A 25,779-nucleotide genomic window follows, 5' to 3' on the forward strand; every position below is an offset into this window, starting at 1 on the left:
TTATTGTTAGTGTGTTAAAATTGTTCCTGCACCGGTCAATAAATGTATGGATATTATCATGTCCTCACATCGGTTATTAAGTGACCGGTAATAGTGATTGTTTACCGGTTAAAACTGATACAGTGTTTTTGCTGTTTTTTTAACTATTTATCCATTCATATTTAGATGTGATATATGGCAATTCCTAGTAAATGAGTACAAAAATTGTACACAGTATCTGAACTAATAACTAACAAATAATCACTGAGAGTGTGAATAAATCTGTTGTTGTCACTCAAAGTTGACACGAATACGATAGTAGACCTTAGCAATGTTTTCCTTGCCAAGTCTAAACTCGATCTGTCTCATACAAAAACACTGCTTGAGGCTGCAGTCGTACTTGAGTTAATTTTAGTGAAATTTTGGGGAGCCGTAGAGAAATTTCCACACCATCTATTGAGAAAGGATAATATAATTTTATATTATAATTTAATATTCGAAGTAGAAATAGAAATCGACGAGATACCAGAATTTCACCATTGGTCCTACAGGTACAGTTCCGCCGCATTAAATGAGCAGTTTTGAGGAAGAAATCCAAGGTCCAAGAGTCTTGCACTCCTCTTCTTTTACCACAGCCTCTCGAGAGGACTTCTGACTGGTCGTGTACTTTGAGTTCCTTGTTGTGCAATATGTAAGGTTAGAAGTCTATCTGCGACGCGGCGTTTTGCTTTCGTGATCCAGTACTGCGTTAAGACCCGGCATTTGGAAAACAGTGGAGTAGAAAACGTATAAGGTACTTTTCCCGCTTTTCCTAGCCTGCCTTCGTGGTGTAGTGGCTCTGCATGCTGGGCCGGTATTCCCGAGGTCCGCGGTTCGATTCCCGGCGAAGGCGTTGCTAATTTTCAATCTCTCTTGCTCCCAAAAATTCCTAATGTATCTGCAAACGAAACACTTATTAGCACAGATAAACAACGAGCGTATAACGAACGGGGGAGAACTTAGACAGCTACGACTGTATTAAAGCGCCTGCAGGAGAATGAACAGCTGAACATAAAAAATTATCGGAATAGTTGAAATTTTGTCAGAGAATATAATAGAAACTGAACCCAATATTGAATGTAGCCTTAGAGTTTGCAGGATTAAATCTTTCTATAGGAAACTGACTCGTATTCATGTTATACATGAGGAAAACTGTGAACACCAACCATGCAACTATCATGTAGAATACAAACCTTACTCTCAGCATTTAGTGGCCTTAAACCCTTGGACACTATAATTGCTGTCATTCGCGAACGATAAACAATGCAGTTCGCTGCTATAAACAAATGCATGTGAAGAAACTTCAAAGAAGGGAAGTGTACAGATATAAGTATTGTAACTTTTAGAGAATAAAAAATGAATTGTCAAGAATATGCATTTTTTAAAATTATAATATTTCTAATAAAGATACTTAAAGTTATTTATCTTGTTTTATTTATTGAAGAAAAGGGAGGGAAAAATTATTTTATGTATCAGTTGTCATTTTGGTATATATTTAGTTCATCTATTAGTTAGTTTGGAACAGACCAGAATACTGATGGAATATGCGAGGTATTATTTCCTGCATATTATAACCCTGACTATGTTGTAAGCATATTTTGTCTTGCCTATACTGAGTATATAAAAAAGTACAAACACAACAAAATAACTCTTCAATATAAAAAGCTCATTGTGGTAGTTGTCTCTACTTACAATAGTGTAACTATGCTCTATAGTAACGAAAGCAACCACAGCACCCATGCATGAAACGAGATGTTACGTATATCAGTAACTCGAACTAAGATTCTGAAATGCAGATCACTCGATATCTAATCTCGATATCTGGCATAAATACAACGCTAATAATATCGTAAAACGTAAAATTAGGGCAAGGAGCATGAAAAATCATTAATCTCCTCGCTGGGATTCGAATTCCGGATCTGTCGATTGATAGCGGGATGTATACTCGATTACACGATGAACGCAAGCGGTAACGATGAAGTAAATTCCTTAAAAGTGAATGTAGTGAGGCACAAAACCATGACTCTCACATTTTTTGGATAACGGGGTATGCATATTTCACTTCGGAAAAAGCGTAAATGTAGCCTTCGAACCACTACTTTGTTAAACTCGCCATTTTGAATAAAAACAAAACTTTCAAGCTACAGACGATAATTTTGACTTTTAAAAACATAGTACAATTGCAATTACTTCTTTTGCAGCAAATTTTTTATTACCGCTTACCAAAATCGTCTAAAAAATGTGCGAACAGCCTCTGTAAAGACACTGGCATTAAAATTATTAAATATTTATGTGAAATCATACTAGCTATACACAGACGCATTAAAAAACGACGTTTAAGTTAGACGTCTAGTCGGTAAGCTAGACGTCTAGTCAGACTCCAGCTGGTTATTTTGTTCGATAACAGCATTCTCCGTACAGGAGAGGCAACATGTTTGTCTAATCGTTCTCATTCTATTTCGGTTACTGTCATCATGCTGTTTGTCATCTTAAAGAAACAGGGAACATTATAAGTTGTCCCCGTCCGAATAGGTTTATATTTGCCGATGGGCACATACAGACAACAGACATCCTGACCCATGCGCTAGATCATCAACACTGCAGTGTGAGTGATATCAATTCATACGTACAGTGCAATACTAAGACAAATGTTTCTGCTACAATGGCTGTTCACACATTTTAGACGATGTATATTTTATTCACAAAACTAAATTACATAAAATTCTTGTGTTTTAAATGTTCTATTTAACATCCCTTATTCTAAACTATCTTTTGACACCGCAATGTCCGCGATAATAATGCCTTTTGAAGTGGCAGAAGAGATATTCTATCCCATTCCTCCCGAACAGCTTTCCGGAGTCCTGTTAGGTTTGGGGACAACGTTTGGATAATGCAGGTTTTAAAAGTCCGAAAGCACAAAATTCCGTAGGTGACACATCGGGAGATCTAGTAGGGATATCAATGAAGTGTATGGCCTTGATACGAGTTTTTTGTTCCATTTCTTTTAGGAAATTTACCGTGGATTTGGGTGTGTGACTGCTAACTTTATCCTGATGGAGTCTCACAGATTGAGGCACTGTGGGTAAAGCGATGGTATTTCATTCAGACAAATTGGCGATAAAATATGTTCCTGATAGTATTTGGAGTTAATCTTGACATTTTGTTGCCCTCTCTTTATTTTTAACTTGCCATTATAAGAAAAACCAGCAACAATCATGAATCCCTTAGAAAAACTTTCTTTCGATTCTTTGAACCATATACTTAAATGTTTTTCTCCCCTTTTATGATAATAAATAGCTCTTCTTTTTTGTTACAATCATTTAAATACACCCATCTTCATCTATTGTGACAATTGTTTTCCATTTTTCTTTGGATAAGTGTTTCTCATATAGAATTCTGCAGCGTGTCCTGCGTTGAGTGATATGCTTTGGAAGAAGACGATGCACATTGCGTTTTTTCGATTTCTTAAGATTTAAATCAACGTTTATCATTTTGTTTACAGTGGACACCGAGCATTTTAATGATTTTGTAACTGTCCTTTGACTAGGGGGATTTTCTTTTAACATTAAACAACGTACCTTTGCAATAGTAGAAGATGTCCGTTTTTTCCTTGGATACTTGTTTGGAATTTTTGTCCCACTTGAGGCTCCAATTTGACGTTTTTTTCTTTTCTTGTTGATGATATTACCTATCGACGCTTTAGATATCACAAAACCATGACTCTCACATTTTTTGGATAACGGGGTATGCATATTTCACTTCGGAAAGAGCGTAAATGTAGCCTTCGAACCACTGCTTTGTTAAACTCGCCATTTTGAATAAAAACAAAACTTTCAAGCTAAAGACGATAATTTTGACTTTTAAAAACATAGTACAATTGCAATTACTTCTTTTGCAGCAATTTTTTTATTACCGCTTACCAAAATCGTCTAAAAAATGTGCGAACACCCTCTGTAAAGACACTGGCATTAAAATCATTAAATATTTATGTGAAATCATACTAGCTATACACAGACGCATTAAAAAAAGACGTTTAAGTTAAAAATGCGTGTGCAGGATGCAGTAAAATCATTGTGCATTTTTTCTCTTTTTTTTGTGATCGCTATTTTAGGCAACTGGCGACAAAGCGGTTAGTCATATGCAAAACTTAAATAATTTTTTGTCACTTTAAAATATTCACCCCTGAAGAGCAATGTTTACCCTTGTACAGCCCTATTTAAGTTGCCAAGTATAAAGTAAGCATTTTTATTCTGAGATTTAATAAGAGGATTTTATGTGGAGAACTTAGAAAGAAATCTGACAGAAGTCAAAAAACAGAATTATCAGACTATTACATTTTTCGATACGAAAGTTAGGAAAAATAAACTTCGCTCTTCTCGGGATTCTCGATTTTCCGGTTGCCAGCTGAAGGTGCTAACAATTTACTCCACGAACGTGAGAATGTCATAATTCCTTACATTCTTTCCCACTTAAAGGGAAACTGATATATACGATACCCATTTGATTAAACCCAAGTGGTGAGAAACAGACATCTACTTCCAGCGAATTTTCACGTTTTAATTCAGGCATACTACAGAGACTATCAACTTTTTCAGAGCAGGATGCGCATAAAAGTATGGTGCTTTATTTTAATAAATAAAAGTCATTCTTAATACCCCGTATTACGTAATTTAAATAATTTTTTCTTAACCTTTAAAATGTTTGTCATTTTTTTGTTTCTTTTTAAGATTTAATTTTTGAATGATAAATTCATTTCGACAGTTTTAAGGTATATTCTGAAATTTTCAGATGAGAAAATTAAGATGAAAACATTTTTAAGGGAGCGCTAGTACCTTTGTACCAAAAAAATTTAAAAACCAAGACTTCTTTGTAGTTTTTTGAATGGCCTCGTTAATTTTAAAATAAGAAAAGGTATTTTTCTGAGTGGCAAAATTAGCTGAAAATTTAGTCTATAAAGTCTTTTAATGACTGTCAGCATAACTTGCAAGGGAAAAAATATACATATAATTCTTAATAACAGCGTTAAATGTGAAAAAAAATGTTTTTCAAACATTCTCTAAACGAGAATCTTAGAAATATCGAAACAGTTTACCACAATTTTTGTAAGCAGTAACATTTGTGAAATTTCTCAGTATGATTTACAGAATAAATAAAAAATCTTCGCTAGGTGTCTCGATGCTTCGAAAATTTTAGCACACGAAATCAGAATTCAAGCCCACTTTTTTAATGACTTCCCGTAACGTTAAAAATGGGAACGCCATTGTCCCCATTTCGGATGAGGACAAACTCCAAAAAAAAAAAAAAGAAAGAAAAAAATTGCTGAAGACCACACCCAAGGTGCTCTCCTCAAGTTAATCGTTAATTTCCAATCTGACATTTAGAGTTCTTGAAAGAGTAAACCAGGCATTTAATTCTTTGTCCTTTCTGTTGTTGCCATTTAGCCAGAAAGAAATATCGTTTCTTTATTTTTAATGAGTCATTTTGAAACAATTTACCCATCCTGCTTGGTTCTTTGAGAAGACGATACAGATCTTCTACAAGGGCACACCCAAATGTTTTCATCGTTTAATGTTTCATAAAAGTTGCCAGCTAAACCAGAATTTTCATATACGAACTTTAATCAATTAACTTAAAGTGAATTTTATTAAATAATGATAAATGATAATAGTATTTTTTCAATGATTAATTTATTTCTAAGTAATAGAGCTGTATTAATACAAAAAATCGTTCTCACTTTATGGAAATGATTTTCTTTTTAAATTTCGGCATTTGTATTTTGACACAAAGATTTGGTTTTTCAATATAATCTTCTGCTACTTTTTTTGTTTTGACTGGAATGTAGAATACGAAATTTATTCTGAAAAATGGCTTCTGAAATTGACAGATGGCTCGGAAGGTTACGTAAATTTACTTTCCGAAGAAAAATATTTCTATCAACAAATTTTAAATCGGTGTAAAAATCGAAATTATTGCATTTCAAAGAAAGTATTTTTAATATAATAAATCTGAAAGGGAGAAACATCTAACTGACAATAAAAATGAAAACATTAGCCGCAAACCAGCATTCTAAGACTATTTGAACGCAGGAAATTATCAAAAGAGTGAAGTCTGCTATCCTGACAGTAAATCTATCGATTCAAAGATTCATTACATCGGAATTAAAAACGTCTTCTGGCACTCATGCAGATGGAATCATTCATACAGATTTAAATTTTTTTTAAAGTACGTAAACTTTAAAACCTAATCTTCTTTTGCCAAAGCATATTACAAAAAGAATAGCAAATTGCAGAAAAGTATATAAAAAACACCTAGTTACCGATAAATGGAAATGTATGGTAATACTCGATGAAACTTGGATATATTTAAGTAACTGCTATAAAAAAGTTTAATTTTCTATTGCTGAACTGACAAAAATGATCGTACAAAATGGCTTCCCCAACGTACATAAAAGTTCTCAGTGGGATTCATGATAGTTGCAGAATATTGTTACAAATTCAAAAAAGTCTTAAATAAGGCTGAAAGTAATTCACTGTGCTATCATCAGAGATAGAACCTGTTTTTGAAGAAGAAATTCCAGCCTTATTTTGATCAGACATTAACAAAGTTGACGTTTATAGACACAGCCTCCAGTCCTACGTGCCGCTTATTTAGCGGAAATAATGGAAAACAGGAATCAAATGCATTCCATTTACAAATCGCCTTAAGAAACACGTTTTTAATGAATAAAAATTAACTATCAAAATCATTTCCGTAAAGGGTGAATGGCCTTCTGTATTAACTAATATACAGTTATGTTTATTAGTTTAATACGCAGAAACCTTGTGTTTTTCAGAGAAATCAACAGAGGCCTTGTTCGTGATTCCAACCACAGATCTTCCAATGATATCTGGACGTGTTAACTTCTGCATATGAAACCTGGTAAGGGGAATTGGGATAATTTATTATATTTTTCGCCTCTAAATGGAACGTTCACACAAGCTTTTTGCAAGGTACAAGAATCATAAGCTAATCTTCGTTGCTAGTCAACCACAACTTGCTACGTCGCCGAAACTGGTGTAAGGATTTTGTGCAATAAATGTTCTAACTTTTGTACTTTATGCTTTATAAGAACCGAAAAATCGTAGCAAAGTACACAAAATGACATTCGGTGAGTATTTGCCTGAGTCGCTACACATTCACGCATATGCAACTTTACCTTCCTGTCTAGCTACGGCTTAAACCCTGTTCAACAGGTGTGAATGGCGTTAAAGCTTTTTACGCTTAAGGACTCGAATAATGGCGAATATCGTGCGAATGCTCTCTTAACAGCGACAAAGAAGATGTACGAGATCCAGTCGATCTAATACAAGTGGCGAAGAAATATCGTCCACGACATTTTACTTCGGGTTTCAATGCAGAGACCATTAAGATTTTCGAATCCAGGAAGCATGAAAAATCAACTGTGCCATCGCTGGGATTCGAACTCCGGACCATCTGACTGCTAGCCGGACGTTCTGACAGTCACACTACTAGAACACGCATGGGAAAAGGCAAAATAGTTCTTTGATAGTTACTTATACATATTTTGATATCTATTTTACTATGTGTGATATTGAAAACTGTTCTCTTGGTCATAGAAAATTAAAGGAATTAAAAGTTAAATTTAACTGGGAAGCATGTATCTTAAGTTAATTGTATGGAGTATGTTAATGTATTATCTTATGCTGTGTTATGTATGGAGTATCTTATATGTTATGTATGGAATATCTTACGTTAATTAACCAGTTATTATTATTTCGATCTCTACTATAACTTTTCCCTCCATTCCTCATCAGAATGCAAATTAGTTAGTTAGTTGAGTATTTAAGCTGACGGCAAGTGCTTCTGGCTTTTAGCACTACATTGTTAGTTTCTGACGACGCTATTAGTTGTAATTATTAAGCTTTACCATCTCTCGCCTCCGACACTTTAAACTGACACACCGGCAAATTATTGAGCCAGGTTCTAACTTCGTATTTAATTGTGTAGTCTCAGACTACCGTTCAGCATTTAAATTATTGGCTGATCTCATTTTAATCTGTATTTCCACAATCTCTAGTTATTGTAATACAAAGTCGTGCTGTGATATTCCAAGTTCGGTTTAAATAAAATGTCGCTTCATAAGATTGTTTATCTCAGGCATAGAAATAATTCGCTTCATATCTGTTAGGGTTACAGGACTAAAGTAGAATTAACAGATCAAGTGTAACTCTATACATGTGGATTAACATGTGAATTACACATACACCTATACATGTCCATACATGTCTATACATACATGTCTATACATGTCTGTAAGTATCTATCTATACATGTGAATTAACAGATCAAGTGTAACTCTATACATGTGTAGTGTAACTCTGTACAAGTGTTCTCTATACAAGTGTAACTCTATACTCTACACATTTGTACTCTATACATTTGTCGAATAATTCGAGCCATCTCAAATTCGTAGCTATCGTAGTTTTTGTGATATTGATATATGATTAGATAATATGAACAATAATTTATGACTGCTAAGTGAAAGCTTTATTCTTTTAAATAAATGCATGTAAAATTTTTAAAAAAAGTTAAGATAAAATTCTGTCTTTTATTTGTAGTAGCCCATTAGGTCTTCTAAATAATGTGGTTACTTTTCCTTACTATCGTCAAAATAGTAACATACTGAGACTAAATATCACGAAGCTGCGTCATTACAAAATTAATTCCTATCACGTGATTCTTACATAAAGCTCATAAGGCAGACTCTTACTTAAGGCTTCAGCCTACAATAATGTTAAAATTTGCGAACTAAACCTTTTAGCAACCAAAATCAAAGCGAAATCTAACTGGAAGTGACTTATTGTTAACAATTAAGTCTCTACCTATTAATTAAAGTCTCCATCTTGGGAATTTCGCTTTTCTTCTCTGCTTTCTGATCTGGAAGCTTGATATCCTTCCCCGCTCTCCTTCTCTTTAAATTTGTGCCAAACTTGTAATATGTAGTAATGTAACTAACTATTCGAGAACATGCGCATGTCTTGTGCTAGTTTAGCTGCGTCTGTATTGAAAAATATCGACACATTACCAGGAATAAAAAAAAAATTTTACTTGGCCAAGATTGCAGCTTTCATTTTATAACCGGCTCTCATCGTTAGCATCTACATTATCATCAAAAATTAATTCATTGTATAAAAACTAGTTGAATTATTCGGCATTGACAAGGCTTGAAAAGACTTCATTTAGGGGGAGGAGCGTAGTTTTTTCGGAATCGTGGGTAGACTGTAATTTTCGTCTTTTTTTGGTTATATGCAAAATTTTACTAAGCTCGAATGAAACTGTAGATTTTATTTAAATAGAAAACAAACAATACTTTTATCACAATGCTTGAGGGTACTCAGTATTTTTCATTTCTCTGTCCGAAGCGTAAACAAACAAACTATCCGACTCTTGAGCAAGCCACCTGCATAGCCAGGTCGTGGCAGAAAGTGATTGTCCCTCTGCCTTGTTGATATTCATAGGAAATGCAATCCAGATGGGAAACTGCAATGGCTTAAAATCGGAAAATCGGAGGAGAATGAATACATCGTCAGCTGCGACATTCCGCGTGATGATCGTGGCCACTATGCGCGGCTGTTGCATAGTTTCGGGTGGGTCGATGTTACGTTATAGTATGATAGAGGATTCTTTAAGTGAGCTTGTATGGAGGTGTTCTTGGGGGTTTAACAGCATTTAAAAATTCTGTCGAATAATACATAACTTCCTGTGTATCCTTTACTGAATCAGTAAACAAAAAGGTGACAGAGTACCCGATATCTACGTACTATAAATTAGTAGCTATCCATTTATGGATTATTTGAAGAGATGAGTTTCAGTTTTGTCTTTTTTCGGAAACGAGCTTTCGGAAAATCATCTTCCACTTTGGTCGATTTCTTCTCGGGAAAAATTGATCAAGAAACTAAAAATATATTCGTTAAAAACTGATAGAGAAAGCATGTTCAGAGAAGTTCTACATTATTCTAAGGAGATAACTAGCATAGAATCATCCAATGATTTTAGTAAGAACTGAATATAGCCCTATTTAAAGGTTAAGGTTTAGGAAGAAAATGCAAAAATGGCGACGTGAACAAACTATCAGACTCTTGAGCAAGACTCTTGAAGCTAAGATGAGTGACGTAGTTTCAAAATTTAAACTGATAGGAAATATTAATATTTATCTTTTGTAGAAAAAATATAAATTCTTTGCTTAGCATTTATGATTTCCATTGATAGTGAAAACGCAACAGCAGCGAGGTGAACCTAAGGTGGGTGACGTGTACTCAAGATGAATGTTGTGAACCCAACGTTCTAATATATAAGATGAATGTTGTGAGCGCAACGTTCTGATATATAAGTCTTGAGTTTAGACCCTTTCGGATGATTTCTCGAAATCTTATATAGAGGTTGATCTTCCTCTGGTTCTGGAGGTCAAGTGTGCAGAATTTCATCAAGATGAGAACTAAACAGTATACTTTCTATGAGTTACACACACAGAAACAAACTATAAGCTATTTCTCCCGCCTTCTTAGCATACCTTCGTGGTGTAGTGGTCAACACATTCGATGCGAATTCGAGAGGCCCGTGGTTCGAATCCAGTCAAAGGCGTTGCTCATTTTTTATCTCTCCTGCTTTCAAAATATCTAATGTCGCTACAGTGGCGCCCGAACTAAAAGTGTGGTGAACGATAATTCTCCACACCCAGGATTTAGCGATTGGTTTCCCTAAAGCCCAAGTCGCCCTTTAAAAGGGGGAGTATATAAGGCATTTCTCCCACCATCTTAGCATGCCTTCGTGGTGTAGTGGTCAGCACGCTGGGCGCGTATCCCATAGATCCGTGGTTTGATTGCCGACGAAGGCTTTGCTCGTTTTTCATCTCTTCAAAATACCTAATGTCTCTACAAAACATATACTCTTCTTTATGTGCATAGATTCCTCTTACGTCGTTTAAAATTTAGTTACAGAGTAGTTATCTTCTGTGATATACATACGCTGAGATTTGTAAGGATTATTTTAACTAATGTGTTATTTCTTAATTTGAATCTTTCCTGCACTTTTCTGTCAACTCCACCAGAAAAATGCAGATGGTACTTGTTAAAGAAATGTTTAAAATTCCTCGCTTAGACGAGCACGCTAGTAATCCAGACAATATCGTATTTCCTTCAAGTGCATTTTCTTTAATCATCTCCATTAAATTTTTGACATTTCTATCGGATTATTGCTCAAGGAAACATTCTTTTGCCTTCCTGCAAATTCTCTCAATAGCCATTGTTTCGGCAAAATTCTTCTTTTGCATGACGAATAGATTGTTGTGAATCTCGAGGATTTTTTGCAATTTTAGTTTTGCACCAAGTTTATCTTCTAAGTGTTTGATCAAAAACAAGAAATAAGCTCTTCTCATGCAGCTGTTTCAATCAATCGGTGTGTTTTCAGCTATATTTAACTGTTTATTGAAAAATCCTGTAGAAGCTGGCTCTGCAACCTTATAGTACATGATACGTTGTTGCTTGTTTCAGCCCATAGTTTTACGCATTACTACTAACACTCTTAACGAAGTTGCAATAGAAAAGCCATGCGTACGGAACTCTAAATGAAGATTGTTTTCTTCTTCTTTTATTATTGTTATTATTATTATGATTTATTACATATATATGAAGGATTTAAGAGATTAGAGATTCGAAAGATTCATAGGATTCGAACTCAAAAAGTTTGGGATTCGTTATATCTTTTACTTAAATCTTATAAAATGTTACAACAATGGTGTAGTATGCTATCTACCGCTTTTAGTTATTTATTTATTTTTTAAATAGTTCAACTCAGATTGGGTGTTGTTTTAAACAACTCTTTTTGCCATCATTCTACCGTACGTTCAAATAAGAATTTACTGACTCTTATATTTTATGGAGCTAGTATTACTGAATTATGAAATTATGAAGCCATTGAAATTTAAACTAGGTAAAGTGAATTAAGAGGCATGCCACTGCGTTACATAATGATTTTATACTAATACCCCTACTTTCGTCGTTTCGTTTTGGCAGCCTTATTTTTATAACCGAACTTAATGTAATGTAACGTTAATGTATCAAAACTAATATGGCAGTAAAATATCATAGCATTTAGTGTGCGCGATGACGAGATTGTGCAGTTCTCTTTTCAATTTTTAAACGAAACTTTTAAGCGAAATCACACCAAATGTATATGCGAAGAAAAACAATAATTCGTGTAATAGAAATTTCTTGATTCAATAATAATAGTTTTATAAAATAAAATATACGATAGCTTTCGAACGTGCGATAACATGGGAATAAAAAGAAATGTTTAAAACAACAGCCAAGTAAAAGCGGTATAGATTGCGTACTATATGAATACCAAAGTTGCTTCTGAGATAAGCAAAAATATTCTATTTCTGATCCAACATTCGAAAGATTTAAGAACGTTTTAGGGCCTGTTAAATTTGAAGTTAAACCTTGTAAAAATCTACTTATCAATCTGGCAAAAATTGCCTATTCATGATTCAAGTTTAGAGAAATTTGAGAAAAATTTTAATTCGTTAAAGTCTATAGATAAATTTCTCATATTGACAAAAACGATCTGTTCTTGATTTAAGATGCGAAAAATTTGAGAATCTTTTAGCATCTGTCTTGCCTGTAGTTAAATCTTATAAATATTGATTTCTCAGAATTACGTACAGTAGCTCCCATTTACTTTCGGACAGTTGTAATTTTCAGTTTTACTCACAAATATTATGTATTAAATATTAACGAAATAACGTTATTTGTCTTTTATGTGTATTATTGATCACCTTGCGGAGTCATTAGCTATTGAAACAAGAAACATGAAACATGAAAAATCAACGATGCCCTCACCATGATTCGATCTTTGAACTTTCCCGCTACTATCCGGATGTTATTCCATTTATATAAGAATAAAAAAACTTAGCTCGCCGACCCGAGTGACGGAGTGTGTATATATGTATATATACACATATATTTATATATTTTTTATGCAGCCGATTGCAACCAAAAAGGGAGATGCACATCTATATGTTATAGCAGTCCCATATACAAAATTTCAATGACCTGAGGCTACTCGTTTGTGAGTTATGCAAGGTGCATACATACGTACGTACAGACGTCACAAAAAGTCTCTTCTAAATCCATTTCACAGTCCGTTTCGGGAAAACGATCCTTTATTCTGTCGGTACGCACAGATGTAACGCAAACCCATCGTGTGGCATCGAGAGCGGTCAAAATGGGTACTTTCGTTGAAATATGACACCCGAAATTTTTCGCAGTTACAATACTTCCTTTACTTCTTACAAGGAAGTAAAAGGTTCCCTTACCGAGATTCGAAATTCGGATCTCCTAACTGGCAGCTGAATGTGCTTTCAGTTACACCACGAAGGTCGAAGATAAGAAAAATTTCCTTATAATCTTATTTAAAACCTAATTGTTTTGAATGAAGTTATTCAAAACATTTTTTCGTAAATAATAATACTAATAATAATAATAAATGAAAACAAAAAAGAAAAAAGTACGAAAAGAAGAAAATAGTCTTATTTATTCAAGATGTTCTAAATACGAAGTCACGTAAGTATTTGCACACTTGAATACACAGTTTTTATTTTAAAAAACATGAAAATGAAGGGTCATTCGTTAGATATGCTTTAGCTTAAGTCTTTTCATGCGTTTTTGGCATATATTCAACTAATTTTTTCGTGTAAGAATGTTTTATTCTGTTCCATTCCTCCGTAAGAAGTGCTTTTTGTAGAGCTTTCGGAGAAATGTCATGTTCCCTTGTTCTTTTTTCAAACACACTGTTCACCAGTTAGACGAGATTTAAGTCCGAAGAATGTGAAGTCGTTTTCATCACTTCAGCACTAATAACCTTAAATGAACATCTAAGGCAGTATACTAATATTTAGTATGGTTATGCTGATAAAACTCGAATGTATTTTGCGTTCAATGTTTTGCAGGTGCTTCAAGACTTTTACTAAGAATATTTATACTGGTACATGTTATCTTTTGCAAAAACTAAATTTTCTACCCCCAAGGAGGGAAGCATTCCCAAACCATCATACTTCCACCCTCATGCTTAGCAGTAGACAGTAAACTTTTTTGAATTCAGTTCTTCATTCTTACGCCACGCAGTAATTCGTCTATGCAGCGCAAATACATTAAATTTTGACTTGTCGCAAATACAGCATCGTTCTAATGTAATAAATCTTTGCTTACCATGGATTTTGTGAACACCAGACATATTTGTTTTCTTCTTTTGTCGACGAAGAATTTCCTTCTTGTTGATCACCCATTTTAGTTGGTCTTGTAGTGTTGAGCTCATTCCGAGCTTGTAGTGTAGTTCAAACTTCAGTGCAATTTAAACGGTTTCTCGAAATTTCCACCGTTTTATAATATAAAAGACACTTAAACGTTTTTACGTCAAAGTCTTTTTATTATTTCGAATATTGTTTCTATATTTAAAATGATGAATATGTAAATCTTTAACATACCTGTTCGTTATTTTGAAGCGTCTTGCCGAGTTCATTTCAGATTTTGAACTGTTAATATATTTTCGTAAACAAGTTATAAGGTATTTTCTACATGCCTTCGAAGTGTAACTCTAGCACACTCGGCGCGTATTAGGTATATTACTAAAAGGTGGTGGATGCTGATTCTTCACCACCAGGATTTTGTGACCGTGTCTCCTCATCCCCGGTCGCCCTTTAAAAGGGGGTATCTTCTCCCGTCTTTCTGCATGCCTTCGTGGTGTGCCTGTAGCATACTTGGGGGTGTATTCAAGAGCCCCAGGTTCATTCCCGGCAAGAGCATTGCTGATTTTTCACGTCTCCAGTATCCAAATAACCTAATGACTGTACAAAGTAATAATTTTCAAATACAGATGTTTCAACTAAAATAAAATATTATAACAAGAAACTGTCGAAACATTTCAACAAAACTTTCGAGCGTACAAATTATTATGGGAGTTATTGATTAACAATCTTTAAATAAATTATTTTATTACTATGAATATTAAAATAATATTTATTTTGTAACAAACAAAACTCAGTATAAGAGGAAAATAACATATCATAAAAATGTTTTTGAAACCTATATTTAAATATTTAATACAAGATCTACTCAGATATATTTAAAAGAAAACAAGAATCCAAAACCAGATGTGAGCTGTTGCATTCTTGGATCAAGTTTCGAAAGCTTTGAGAATAATTTAGAACTTACCTTCGAGAAAACTTGGAATACGTTTTATCTATAGTTAAACTTTATAGAGATATAAATTTTGTAAATCCAAGTTCTTAGTCTCTAGTTTTATATTTGCTGTATAAATATTGAACTACTCTAGTATTCTCAGCCCACAAAGAGTAAATATTCTCTTAAAAATTTTAATATTTGTAACTTCAAACCGAAAGGACACATAAATACTTTTGTTGCTTTTAAGCTAGGAAGCTAAGTTACAGGACGAAACGAGAATTTGTTAATATTCTTATTTTTCATTTGAAATTTTTGATGCTTTATGTTGCTACTTCTAGAATTGCTCTATCGAGGTAAAAACTATATATGTCTTTCTGTCCTCAGTCCATTCTTCTCTATTACTAAATAATGAAGAATCAGTATGTACGTATGTACATATGCCTGTATGTTCATCGTACTGTAAAGAAGTGGGGGCACTTAGAGCAAACAAAATTTATTTATTTCACACCTTGTGCAAATTTAATCATATTTTCGTTAAAATGTCAGTGATAGCATGTGCCAGTATATTACTATTCGGCCAAACGTAACATATTTATCTTCAAAATCTAATTTTTCAGATACTGATTGATAAACTAAGCGATTTGAAAGCAATAACTACAGTCCTTAATAACTTTTTTAATTTTGGCCGAGACTGTGCTAATAATTTGTCATGGCATTCTTCATTATTCATTATATTGTAGCGAAAATTGCTCTTTTCGACCGAGCTCCTCATAGCCTAGCGGAGAAGGCGCAGGACTCGAAACCCGTCAACGGCAAGATGCATTAAATTAACATTAACAATTAAAATGCAAGTGATATTTTACTTGATACTCTGAACAGATTTTCGTAGAAAATCATATTATGATATAATCTATAAATTCTCAAGTTTGATGTTTAAACTTTCTTTATGAGTATATGATCTATAGACATTCATAATTGAGAACAGCGTATTTGGTTTTGACTATGTATAATAAACTGGATGTGGTACTTGGAACTCTTAAAACATTTTCGTAGAAAAATATAGAATGGCTACAATAAGAATTTATCCTAAAATAATGCAGCTCATATTAAGGCTATTTCTATTATATGCGGCAAGTTATTTATTTGTGGCGAGCTGTAGAATATATTGGTTTATAAAACAGAATTTCATTTCCAGAACCTTAAAACTCTTGTAATGCAAACATATTACCAAACAATGCACGTGTTGTTGCATTGTTGATGATGAAGTAGCGCAAGAGCAAATATAAAATTCTAAAATACCTATTGCTTTTACTGATCCAGGAAGGCATGAGAATCATTATTCAGCTGTCGTTCCAAAACCTAACGTGTATCGTTTAGTTACACATAAATATCGCTGGGATATACATGAAGATCAAAATGAATTTGGATTAGTTGATGATATAGAAACAACGTAGAAGAAAATTATGCATGTATTAGTTTCAAAATATTTATTTTAAATTTATTATAAGCACTTAATTTTCTTCAATTAAAAGACACCTAAATTGTATGCTCTTCAACTGTCCACTAAAATAAAAGTTTTAATGAAACGTAATAAAAATTAAAATATTCGAATGTTTTGATATAAATTAATACATGGCCATTTGCAACTAATAAAATCTAATCCAAAATTTTGTATTACAGATTTTTCTCTTTATTGGAACAATAAAATAGATTTCGTTTGCAAACGATCAACCGGAAGTGACACTTTATTTAAAGCTCGTTGCTATTTAAAATATGTAATTGGCGGGATGTCACGTGGTGGCCCCATCAAATTTTTTTATTTCATATTTTTTAATCAAAATCATTATATATTATTTTCCTTTTTATAATAACTACTTAAGCGGGCTAAACACTAGTATTTTAAACATTACATCAATATTTGGGGGCACCCTGAACGTAGAGATCCAGGACATTTGCTCTTGTGTAAATCAAATCCTGCAGTCCATAAATGCTCCAAATTAATAATAATAGAAGGTGAATTGTTAAGGCAGCTAAAGTTAGCCAGCTCTAGGCATTTATGAAGAAACGAAAGCCAAAGTGGTACTTCTATGGGCCATCAAAGTTGCTCATGATACCCGGCTATTTTTAGAACGCCCCCCCCCCGCGCCCTTTCATCTCTGCGAGAAGCATCAACTACTCTAGCGCCGCGCGATTGCCTTTTATTCTTATTTTCGCAGTCACGGAGGTTCTAAATGTGTTTCTTCCACAATTCCATTTTCTGTTTTCCATCAGTCACCTTCTTTCTTTTTTTATTTTTAGGTTTTTTATTCGTTTCACTCAGGGTTCTCTTTTTTTTTTTTTTTTTTTTTTTTTTTACGTGGAGCGCTTTTTTAGTTTGCTTTGCATCGGGTTTGGATTTGAGTGCATCTCTTCGGTTGTTTCCTGATTTGGATTTTCTTCTTTCTCTTTTTTTCTGAAGCCCCTTTGCTTTGGGTTGATATGTGGATCCCATTTGGACATAATCCAGAAACGTGGGATTGTTTCCCATGACCAGTTTGGAATTTTTGTTTCGAAAAGTCGAATTTATTTTGTACGGACCCTAGCTATCATACATATTAGTTCTGTCTCCGTGTAGACAGCCAGGGAACTTACTTATTGCTCTGATCTAGTCTTCCAGTAAAATAGCAAACCTACCAACTTACACAGCTCGTGTAGTAACAGAGGACTTGACTGCCTGCAGGATTAACGAAATATAAAAGCTGAACTAAAACTGAAGTATTTAAGCTATGAGATTTTAGAAGACAAATTGCGCTTATAAATTTTGGTTAAGGATCCCGGCTCACGCTAATAAGCACAAGCTAAAGCCAATTGAAGTAAATTTAAAAGTTTAGAGAAAATCGTATCGAGGCGGTCAGCGGTCACTGTCAAAAGCGCTCTCATAAACTTTGTAAGGTATTTCCACCCTTCTTTCAAGTATGTCTTCGTAGTATAACGGTATCACACTCGGCGCATATTCTAAAGGTCCAGGTTCGAGTCCCAGAAGTGCTTTGCTCATTTTTCATGTCTTCTGCTTTAAAATAACCTAATGACTCTACAACTTCGAGAACTGTGTTCTTAAACACATTAATTAATTTGTAACCTTGTGAAAGCCGACGAAAGTAGAAGCAATAGTACAGACAAAATAATAAGATAACTGGTTAATAAGCACAAAACCCTTCAACCTCTTAGTAAGGTTTGTTGTAGGGCAATTTAGAATAAATTATTAGGTTATCAGAAAAGTTATCAAGTTTTTTTCTTTTCTTTTTTTAATAAAAAGTCTATAAAATATATATCTTCTATCGTTAGTTTACGCCTCCTCGATATGGAGATGTGCTGGAAAACAAATGTGTATAAAATACACACTGTCAAATAAAGTCCATCAAAAACAACTCTTTAATGAAAGAGCGTCGCTTACATATCAATGTAAAAATCAAAACCATCAAAAATTTCATTTTTAAAACCACTCATAATTTTTATTTCAGTATTTAAACATCATCACAACACTATACTTTGAATTCAAAATCATGAACCGCGATCCCAAAAGGACGCGTACTTAGCTCACGCTTCTTTTGTAATAATTAGCATGTATCTTAAGATGCCATTTCACACTCACAAAAAGTATTTGCGCACGTTCCCCTGCTAATTATTGTACCTACTCTCGTTATAATGAAACCGAGATAAGGTCTCTACTTCCCAGAACTTCAACTATATCTTGATAGCAATTGAAAATTAAATTAAATGTTACATTTTGTTCAATTGCAGTATTCTAAGAACTGATTATACGTAACTCCACTTGCAAAATCAATTAAAGATTTTGTATTTCGCGAAGTAGCAACACTTGTCGTCACCAAAGAACGATATGAGAATGGAATGTAGCGTGACATCCGTAACAATCGAAAGTTGTGGAGAACGTCCTTAATATTAAAAAAGGGGGGAAGAGTAAAACACAAAACTTTCTTTGTTGAGGTGCATAATATATGGCGTTCTAAACATGTCCTATTTAACAAAGCTGAAAATGCTCTTAAAATTGTGGGCTGGGACATTCTTAAGTACGTTTAATAATGAGTAACATTACAAAACTGTCAGCTTAATTTGTATCTTTGCAACACAAACTGAAAACATCATGCGCATAAAAGCAACTAAAAGATTAAGCTTGAAGTCAACTGACAAAATTAATAAAATTTTTATTTCTCTCGCTTGCGACCAAATAATGCAATAATGAGCGTTTTTTTAATTGTGGTTAGCGGAGCACAAATGGTTCCCGAAGACTGCATTTGTGAACCTCCTAAATTTCCAAAAAATAAAAATAAAAATTCAAATTAGCTGCGTTTACAGCTGAAAATCTCAAAGTTTGAAACTTACCTATAAAAATTATCTATCACTTCCCCCCCATGACTGAGGTTTTATGAAATTTATTATCAGTTACTTTACAAGGTATTATTTCTCCCGCCTTGTTCGCATGCCTTCGTGGTGTGGTGGTCTGCACGCTGGGCGCTTATTCCAGAGATCCGTGGTTCTATTCTCGGCTAAAGCGTTGCTCATTTTTCATCTATTCTGCTTCGAACAAAATCCTAATGTCTCTACAACTTTATCTATTGACTTTTCGCACTAGTCTTAGTAAAAAAGATGGAGTTAAAGCACTATGATTGGGGTGCTTCTCCCCACCCCGCTGGCCTCGTTACCAATGAAAACGGAATCTAGTGAACTATACAACTGTACTTTAAAAGTTGTGATTTTGTTTGCTTCCAATGTATGAACGAGAAAGGGTTTTCATCACCAACACAAATGAAAACAAAGTACTGAAATTGACTTGTTGTATGTTCCGATCCCAGACTTAAGCTTACAGAACAACTGGTAAGATACAGAACAACTGATAAGAATCGGTAGGCTCATATCCCTCATTAATATGAGTACCAACACTTATTTAATTTTTACTTAATTAGATCATCCAAATTCTAATAATCTTGAAGTATTAAAAGAAAATACGAATTTTCTCCTATCAACTAAATTGATTAATATTGATACAAAATTAAATTGTAGGGTTTATATTTATTTTAACTAACATTTATTTTAAGCTATCTTTCCTGTCAAGCCTTTACTTTCCCCTAGAATTGCCAATGCCAGAGTATGTAAATCGTAGTAGAACGCGCAGAGTATTCAAATTTTAGCAGAAGTAATTGAGTTTAAATAGAAGGGAAGCGAGATTGTAAGTGTGCTTCTTGAATGACGAGCGTGAAGTTTGCTTGGTAGAAAGTTTAAGAACCGCGCGTTTCGGCCTGTGTGCCTATTTCGACAGTTCGTTGAATCTTTCAAATTCTTAATCAGAAAGTTTGCTGAATCGCAGCTACATCTTAGAACGCGGTTAAGTTAGTTACGATTATAGAGCCTCGTAGGTAGTGACTTTTATTTATTCATCCTGTCATTTATTTTTAGTTGCATTTTTGTCTATTTTGTTCAACCGCCGGGTCGGCGTAGTTTGTGAGCGTCAAATGAACGCAACTGTGATTTCCAAAGTGAAATAAAAAGGGAGTTAAACCCTTCTTAAGAGTCTGTGTAATTTCCAGTTCATAGCAGTTACTACTACTGTTGCTGACAAGTTGGGGCCTCCCAACATCATAAAATGAATTTTAATTAATTATATTTTAAAAGTATAAGTATAGTGGTAGTAAAATATGCTAACAAAAATTTGCCTTCGAAGGGGATAAAATTAACCAGATCTTTCTATTTTTTGAAAGTGGTCTCCACTTGAAAAACGTTTGAGAAATGCAGCAGTAATAGCTGTAATAGTAACAGGAATTAGAGCCATCCTGTCGGGCTATTAGGGTATGGTTTATGCCTAGTATTCAACTGATGCAACGGATTCAGATAATCAACGTTGTTGCAATAAGAGTTATTTCATTTGAACAAAGCATTGAAGTAAAAACGCTCAGAATAAACCAAAAGACATAATAAGTTTATTCTCCAACATGACAGTGCAATGCTCCCCTACATACAGTGATAACAATGCTCCCCTACCCGTTAGAATACCAATCAAAAAAACGCTAGATACACTTCGTTGGGATATGTTATATGCCTGTTCTAAAGTAGCAGATTATAGTTGGATGTATTATACAACATAAGGTTATTTTATTCTACATCAATTATTTATACTGCTAGCCGCTTGCGCTGCCAACTCCTAAAGTATTTATAATAAGAAAGTACAAATATATAATGATTTATAATTGATGTAAAGAATTGCGTTTGTTGATTTTAAATTTCATAATTTGTTGATCCATAACAGACTGTTTAAATTCCAAATAAAGATTAAATATATTTTTTAAATATATTTTCTTTTTCCGAATGACAACACGGTGGTACTTGGACGATTGAAATATTTTATTTCGGGTAGTGGCAACATATTTCTGTGAAACTGCTGAGTTTTCTGATTTAATTTGAAGCATAAATATCTTTCGCTTTGGTGAGTGGTGGTAACATATTTCTTTTAAATTTCGGAATTTTCTGATTTAAAACAAAACTATTTTACGCTTTGGCGATGCATTACTTTTAAATCGTCAATTTTATTAACCAAAATATGGAATAAATTAAAACCAAGTTATAAATTCAGTGATTCGAGGTACATGTGCTTTTTTTTTTTTTTTTTTTTTTTTTTTTTAAGAACTACTTATGTTCAAAATTTATTCGCTGTAGGTACTGAAGAATTTTCATAATTCTAGGAACGTGCATACATACATACGTAGAGATTCATCGCTATTTAAAAATATATATCATCAGAAAAAAGCGAACATTTACTTTATAAAGAAATGCAGTTATTGCTTTTAAATCACTTTATTTCAAAAATAGGAAAATAAGTTTAAAATCTTACGCTTTGTTAGATGACAACGCTCAGAAACTCAGAATTTTCCAAGCTGCGGGCAATATAAACTTATGATTTTATCTTTCTTTCAGTAACAGCACTTCCCAGCACACCCCTTCTGCATTAATAATAAATACACAGTAGCGTAACAGTCCAAATATTTTGGAAAGATTCCAATAAGAGCGTTTATAGCATCGAAACTAAAAACGTCAATTATTGCGATACAAAAACAAATTAATCTAGTACGAAATCACATCAAAAGTAATGTAAACCTTTTATTACCAGCCCCCAATTTATCGCGGCAGTAATGTCGGGGCTAAATAACGGCGAAGGCGTCTACCGGTTGATCCAAAATCAAATCCGATAACAATTAAAAAAGAACACAAGAAAGAGGAATAAACCAAATACAGGTTAGCCTGAAAAACAACTATTAACAATTTATTTGTATTTTCGAGGCGTTTAATTTCGAGAACAAGTTCATTTGATTTCCTACATCAAATGAGCATTCTAAACAAAAACTCAGAAATTCAATGGTTTGTATTTCTTTTGTATTTTTATAGTGAGAAACAGTCGAGTCTAATAACGTTCATTATTTTTAAAGTTATTATTGCTAAAAGAACATTTAATTGCTAAGCACGTATTCAGTTAATTTTTGTATGTACATGGTGTTCCAAAATCAAAAGTTTCATTTTGTTTTTTATTCCTTTTCAGAATTCTTAAATAATGAATACGAAAGACGGACCCTATTGTGATATCCTGTCTCAGAGGAGTGCAACTGAATAAAGTAAGACACAAATTTGAATGATAATTCAATTAACCTTGGATCTATAGACAAAGCGATTCGTAAACTTGTGAACAAATTTTAAAAAACTGGATCTTCACGTCACGAGATAAGAAGAGGACGACCAGTATAAACCCTAATAAAACTGAACGAAATCCACAGTATTTGGAAATACATAAAATTAGGTACATAAAATTTTTATAATTTTTTTAAATTATTGTTGTTTCTTAAGAATCTCTCTTTATTGCAATTAAAACTGAGTCGCAAAAATAAATATTTTCTTCTAATCTACTAAAATAAGTAGTTAATTCTCGAGCATAAAATACATTTTTGGAACACTTTGTACAAGCATAAATAACATTAAGTGCATAACTAATGCATTTAAACTTCAAAAAACTGAGTTCTTTTAAATAGCGTCCGTTTTCACAAAAAATAGATACTTACTTTTAGGACACCCTGTACATTCAAGAGTATGTGTTATGAAATTATACGTACTGCTGTGGGTAAAAACAATTCCTAAACACCGAGACATTGTTTGCTATCACTGCCGTTATCCAAACACATTTTCTTTTCCTTTTTGCATTTCCCGTAGAATTTTGTTTTAACCTGAAGTTTAGTGATTGTTATTTTTTTCGTCGTTCAGAAATGAACTATCTTCATTTCTAGACAACACCCGGTTAATCCGGAAGACCATTAATCCATTTCAGTTAATGGGAGTTAACTGTAACCGGATTTGAAATCACGTCAAAAAGGGAAAGAAGGAAAAGAAAAGGAAAAGATATAAAGCAGATACAGATAATAAAGTGCTTTTGTGTTAAACAAAATCTGTTGAATTTTGTTAATAAGACGTTATTCAACTGAAATTAAAAGTTTAGAACAATATTAATAATAGTAAGGAAGGGAAGTTGACGTACTTTTCCAGTTAATATCTCAAGATATAAATCCCACACGCACAAGATCACGTGTCCATTCACATTGCACTCTAAGTCTCAAAATGCTATCTTGTTTTGAAAACTGTCTATCGTCTGTTCCATTTAGCATTTTCGTACCCGGGGCCTGTCCTTCTCGTCACGTGACTTTGTTTGGAAGGTCCGTTCCCTTGGTGACGTTCGAACTTGTTGATCGAACGCGGCCGTGTGTGTGTGGTGAATGCTTACCTTCCCCCAACTGGCCCTTTCCTCCCCTTTTCTGACATAAGTACCAGCTGTTGCAGTTTTTGGAATTAATGGAAAGAACATTCTAATAAGGAACTGTTCGATGTTTGGTTTGATTCCCCAATGCGCTGAAGGTTAAAGAGAGTTATTATTCGAGATCTGTTGGGTGGCTTTTCGCCTTGCGCGCTGAAGTTACAAAAGCAATGTCATTTTGCACTTTTTATTTCTTTTCTTTATGTTTCTAGTAAATTTCACAATACCTGAGCTATTAAAAATCTCAAACTTTTGGGGAACAAAGGAAAAATTACTCTCATAAATCATCATCAGCGTAAAACAAACTTGACAACGGAAAATAAAAAGAGGAAACAAAAATTTGGGGAATGACAGCAATAACAGCGGAAGATGTCATAACACTCAGTAGTCTTTTTTTTTTCACTAAAAGTACGCTATTGAATTGTAGATAATCTGCTTTTCCTGCATGACTTTCAATTAATTGACGTTGTTCAAGGTCTCTTGCAAATATTGTTCTTTAATGCCATACTTGTTTGTTCTTTCGCAATTCACAGCGCGTTCTTTTCCTTTCCAATTCTGATTTAATTTAAGAAAACAAAAGAGTTAACTCTTCGTATTAATAGTAATATTCTCTTAACTCTTCAGCATATGCACCCTTCTCTGTGACATTATCACTCGCATCGAGTCAACCTGAGCCTAATTTTTATGCTACCTTCTCATATACGTCAGTCAAGATATAGGTATTGTAAACAAAACTAAATTATAGTTAAGCAGGCTATTTGAATGCTTTCTTAAGCATCAGGATGTATTATTTGTTTTAAAAGTCATTTTTGAAAGCGAAAACCTGATTTTAGCTTTTTTTTTATTTTTTATTTTGTATCCGTTTTTTCAACATTCATTCGTTTTCTACCATTCTGAAACATTTAAACTGTAGACTTATTAGGTTAATTAGAAGCAGAAGAGATGAAAAATATGCAACCGCCTTCGCCGAGAATCGAACCACGGACCTCTGGAATACCGGCCCAGCGTGCTACCGCTACACCACGAAGGCACGCTAGGGAAGTGGGAGAAATACCTTATAAAACATTAAATGATATTTATTCTGTAGGAAAGTATTTAAATAAAAATAAAATGAACATTGTGAATAATGTTTATATTGGAAGATAAGAGTAAAAAAGGCTTAAACTTTTACTACTGAGCATACATATTCATTTGGCAGATTTATTCATTTTTTTTTGGTTATGCTCAAAATACTTTTTATTTATTCACCGAAATAATTTTTATCACTATTTTTTGTAAAACAATTCCAGCATTCAATGAATGGACGGGTTTTCCACAATTATTTATCGCATTCTTCACAAACAAATGACGTCTTTCGGTCAGATTTCTTCGGACAATCTTCTCATCTACGATGAGCCGAAGATTTCTTCGGAGTTTCGCAGGTCCGTCATCTGGTAAATTTAGAATACTTTTAGAGTTAGTTGTAATACACTGTGGTATATCTGTGTTCTCTGATCAAAAAGATGCTCCTTTACTAAATTAATAGCGAGCTCCTTCAAATAATTTCGTTGTGAAAAATGACTGATTTCATTGTTGAATTTACAGATAGTATAAGAATTTCTCAGTGCAGAACATTTTATACAATTTTTCGAGGTTTGCTCTTGATGTATTGGCGAAACTGGCATTTTCCGCGAAACAGTAATA

The 25,779-nt window shown here is 33.6% G+C and overlaps 1 protein-coding gene across 1 annotated transcript in view; it reads right to left on the reverse strand.

Annotated features, from left to right (window-relative positions):
• The window catches only part of LOC118184021 (uncharacterized), a 65,361-nt gene extending 41,440 nt beyond the window's left edge, over positions 1–23,921 (reverse strand). Inside the window, exon 1 of the mRNA XM_035353653.2 lies at positions 23,824–23,921. The gene's annotated coding sequence lies outside the window, so the exon portion shown is untranslated. The remainder of the gene's footprint in view (positions 1–23,823) is intronic.
• Positions 23,922–25,779: the final 1,858 nt, after the last annotated feature.

This window comes from Stegodyphus dumicola, chromosome 1, assembly GCF_044657685.1.
Source record: "Stegodyphus dumicola isolate Sdum_Otavi_A_Nest chromosome 1, ASM4465768v1".
Classification (NCBI taxonomy): Eukaryota; Metazoa; Arthropoda; class Arachnida; order Araneae; family Eresidae; genus Stegodyphus; species Stegodyphus dumicola.